The sequence below is a fragment of the Zingiber officinale genome, chromosome 9B, assembly GCF_018446385.1.
Source record: "Zingiber officinale cultivar Zhangliang chromosome 9B, Zo_v1.1, whole genome shotgun sequence".
NCBI classification, from domain to species: Eukaryota; Viridiplantae; Streptophyta; class Magnoliopsida; order Zingiberales; family Zingiberaceae; genus Zingiber; species Zingiber officinale.
Window position 1 is genome coordinate 40,951,053 of NC_056003.1, and position 4,022 is coordinate 40,955,074.

General features: G+C 36.0%; 1 long non-coding RNA gene across 3 annotated transcripts; it reads left to right on the forward strand.

The window, feature by feature from the left end:
• The first annotated feature begins 312 nt into the window (after window positions 1-312).
• LOC122022576 lies at window positions 313-2,041 on the forward strand. 3 transcript variants are annotated; one of them, XR_006123025.1, is made up of 4 exons: window positions 313-863; window positions 1,044-1,184; window positions 1,267-1,384; window positions 1,778-2,041. It is a non-coding gene; the product is annotated as an uncharacterized LOC122022576 (long non-coding RNA). The 3 variants fall into 3 exon arrangements; XR_006123026.1 differs by having other exon boundaries at window positions 313-534; XR_006123024.1 differs by having other exon boundaries at window positions 387-1,184.
• The last annotated feature ends 1,981 nt before the right edge of the window (window positions 2,042-4,022 follow it).

A 4,022-nucleotide genomic window follows, 5' to 3' on the forward strand; every position in this document is an offset into this window, starting at 1 on the left:
TTTATTTTGATGTAATCAAATAAGTTAAGTTAGGTCCTCACTATAAGAAAATCCCTCATAGACATCGGTGGAACAATAACGGTTTTAAGTAAAAATCGATGTCTTTGAGTATTTTACATCGATTTTTCCGAAAACCGGTGTCTATGAGCGCAGATTTTCGTTCATAGACATCGGTTTTTTAGGCGATATCTATGAGCGCATTTTTTTCGTTAATAGACACCGATTTTAACAGCAGTTTTTAAAACCCAGTGTTAATGAACCAAAATAAAATAATTTAATTTTTCCAACAATACTTAGCCAAAATTTACAACACTTCACTTTTCCTTCCAAACCTAAACCTAGAGCGCCGTGTCCACCGTATACACTTCACTCTTCCCTCCAACGCTTCACTCTTCCTTCCAACACTTCACTCCTCCCTCCAACACTTCACTCTTCACTTAGCTTCACCTCCCTCTTCTCCTCTGCAAGCTCTCTGTGGAGATAGATCTAAGAGTTCCCGAGATCCAGTCGCTGTCGGATCTTTCTATCGATGAGGTAAACTTCCTTCCTTGACCCGGGATCTAGGCGATTTCTTCGCCGCAATGCACCTCTCTTGTGTTTTCCGTCGAGATCCAAAGACCTACGATTCTGGATCTGCTACTTTTATCTTCAGATTCTTGCTTAAAGTTACTGTGTTTGAATGAGTGGGATTGGGTTTAGTTCGTTTGGAAGAGACCAGTAACTTGCTGTTCTTGAAACCCTAACTCCCAAGTTTATATACGATGTCCCTTCCGCTCAAGAAATATTGACTGTAGCTGCACTCTTCAATCTGATCTCCCCCGCTCTTCGGAAACCTTAGGATCGTTCTCGTCTGACCTCAAGTAGTAAGTCAAAAAGTTCCTGAATTTTGTCCATAAATTGAACTGCTATGACATAGTGTTTCAAGGAATCTATCAGTATCTAAGCTTCTACAATATCTAAGCATCTGTGTCAGAAAATTCAATGAGTTTCATCGTATAAAACAAAGGCAATCCTTTTTGCATACTGTTTCTTGTTTTCTGCAGGTTAGCCTTGCAGCAAGGCAGCTAAGACATGGATTACTGAACAGAGACCCTGTTAATCGTTTGGGATCAAAAACTGGTGCCAATGAAATCAAGCAACATTCCTTCTTCCATGAAATGAATTGGCCTCTTATTCGTTGCATGGTAGGAAGCAATCTCACAGTACTTCAGAGTTTAGAGAGGTACTATAGTAAAGTATCTAATCGATCTGTTTGTATTCTCGCAGACACCGCCTGAGTTAGAAGTTCCACTTCAGGTGACTGGAAGGGAACCTGATTCCAAGGTGAAGGATGCACAATGGGCTGATGAACAAATGCCTATTGATTCTCTACAGAATCTGTGAAGTGAGTGCCATAAAACTAAGTTGAATACTTGAATTGAGTAGAATAGGCAAATGAAATTAGCAAAATCAGCATTTGACATGTCAAATGGAAGACGATACACTCCTTATATCATAAATGCTTCCACTGGTTAAGATGTTTTCTTTGTTTTGAATTTTGTGTTTGAAATCATACTTGATTTTCAAAATGCATACTCGTACAGAAAACATGAGCTACATACTGCATTGTGTGGCCTCGAGAACAAGGAAATAAAGCCACTTCATCCTGTAGTCTTCATCTGTGTCATGATCAGATTCCAGCTATATTTTCTACTTTGCTCTAGCTCATGTGTGATTGTCGATCCACACGCAAAACATCAGAGAGTTCACTAATTTTGTATCTGAATAATCATAACAGGCAACAAACACAACTAGCTGACGAGATTCAAGCCTACTCAAAGCTCTCATATCTCTCAAATGATTGCATGGCGCTACTCCTGGAAGAGATGGGTTTCGGACCTGGATAATTTTGAGGAAAAAAGGCAAACCATCTTGTATAGAATAAGGAAGCAATGGCCGTGCAATGGTAATCTCTGTAGAGTAATATTTGCAGTTAATGTAATTAATTAATGCTTCAGGAGAGATTGATTCCTAAATTGTTGAATGCATGAGATTTCATAAACCACCTCCGAAACAGAAACAAGAAGAAATGTGTTGGTTATTGAGGCACATGTAAGATAAGAGGATGAAGTTTATAACGTTTTTCTCTCCAAATAATGGATCATCTGTACACATTATTATCTGCTTTCATCAAATATACAAGTTGATTAAATTTATATGATCAATTTAAATTCATCTGTACACATTATGTGTCATACCTTCTTAAGACGCTGCTTCTTATCTTCCCTTGAAATATCTTCCAATGTGCAGTTGTACCAACAATCTGCAAATACTGGCCTATCTCCATTAGGGGTGCACACAGAGCTTCTTGGAACTGATGTTGCAGAAGGTTCACCAAGATGAAATAACACCAAGACCAGAGAATGGTTCATGCTTATAAAATACAGGAACTCATTGTCCATAATTGAGTGATTTATTTTACTTTAACAGATTACCTTCACAAGATCTCCAACATTTAAGCAATCCCTATCATAAGAATGACCCACAGCATCATAATTTAAATATATCTTGATAGGTTGTTTTGAATCCTTTTGTAATGTAGGTGTTTTAGACACCTAAAGCAAAGCTCTTCTACCACTATGTTGTGATCTTGAGAAACTATGTTCATGGTAAACTTGTGGAGTAACTGAGTACTCTTTTCGAGTAGGGCTGAAATAAATTCTTAGATTTAGTGTTTTTAGAATGTTTAGGTTCTGTGAACTGTTGTGATAATGGAATCATTATCTACTTGTTTATTTCTTCACTTTGATTATCATTTGTCATTGATTTAATATGTATTTTAGTTGAAATATAATTCGACTTCAACTCATAAGGATTTTACACTGACCATATTTTACTTGGTTCTTCTCCATACGAAAATCAATTGACCAGTTATTATACAAATCAAGAATGTAAAATTCCTAAAATTTATTCTATTTTAATTAAAATTTCATTGCTTCCCAAAGATGACAGTGATCCAATGATTCTTTGCTGGGTTTGATATGAATGAAGAAATTGCATATTTGGTATCCACACTTCTACTTTTTGTGTGAAGGCTTTTACACTGTTTGTCTTTAGGTCTCCTTAATAGTTGCAACTAAGGGTTTGATGTTGTTTCTCCATATCAAAATGTATTAATTGGCTGCTATATGAAACATGTCTATTTTTTCCTCTAATTATTTCTATTTTAACTAATATCTTAGTCGTTTTTGAAGTACATGATGATTTGTTGTTGACTTGCATACAAAAGAAGAGAAGTTTATTTACTATGTGTAGTTCTTGTTTGTGTGAACTCTTAATCATTTTCTATTTATTTCAGGTTCTTCATAACATTACTGTTGCAGAATACTTTCACTGGAATATGCTACGTGATTCAATAACTCCGATTTTTCCACTGGACTGTTAATCTCTTTTTGAATTTGTGGATAACTTTGCTGCAAACTATGCTCTGAAGAGAGTTTATTATGTCAACTATGCATTGGGGATATCTGGACGCAGGAAACCTTGCTGGCATCTATTATGAACAAAGTCAACTTGACATGGCAATTCTGCATTACAAGCAAGCTATCAACTGTGATTCTACCTTTATTGAAGCTTACAATAATCTGGTAAGTTGATAATGGTCTAATATGTCAAAATGCGGTATCCTTCTTGATGGTGAGCTAGGTTAGTTAATGATCGACTTTCTTGCACATTAAAAGGGGAATGCTCTCAAAGACGCTGGACATTATAGGGTGACTTTTTAATTTGGATATTTTTATTCTCTTAAGTTTTTTTTCCTTGTTGAATAACTTCATTTTAATAATTTTTCCCAAGTCATGCTTTGCTTTACAACCTAACCATCCACAAGCATTGTCAAGCCTTGGCAACATATACATGGATTGGTAAGCTTTAGAAATGTTTGATGACAACTGTGCGGATAGTTTATTTTTGTTCCTTAATGAAACTTCTCTTCATGCAGCAACATGATGAGTGTTGCTGCATCATTCTATAAGGCAACTTTA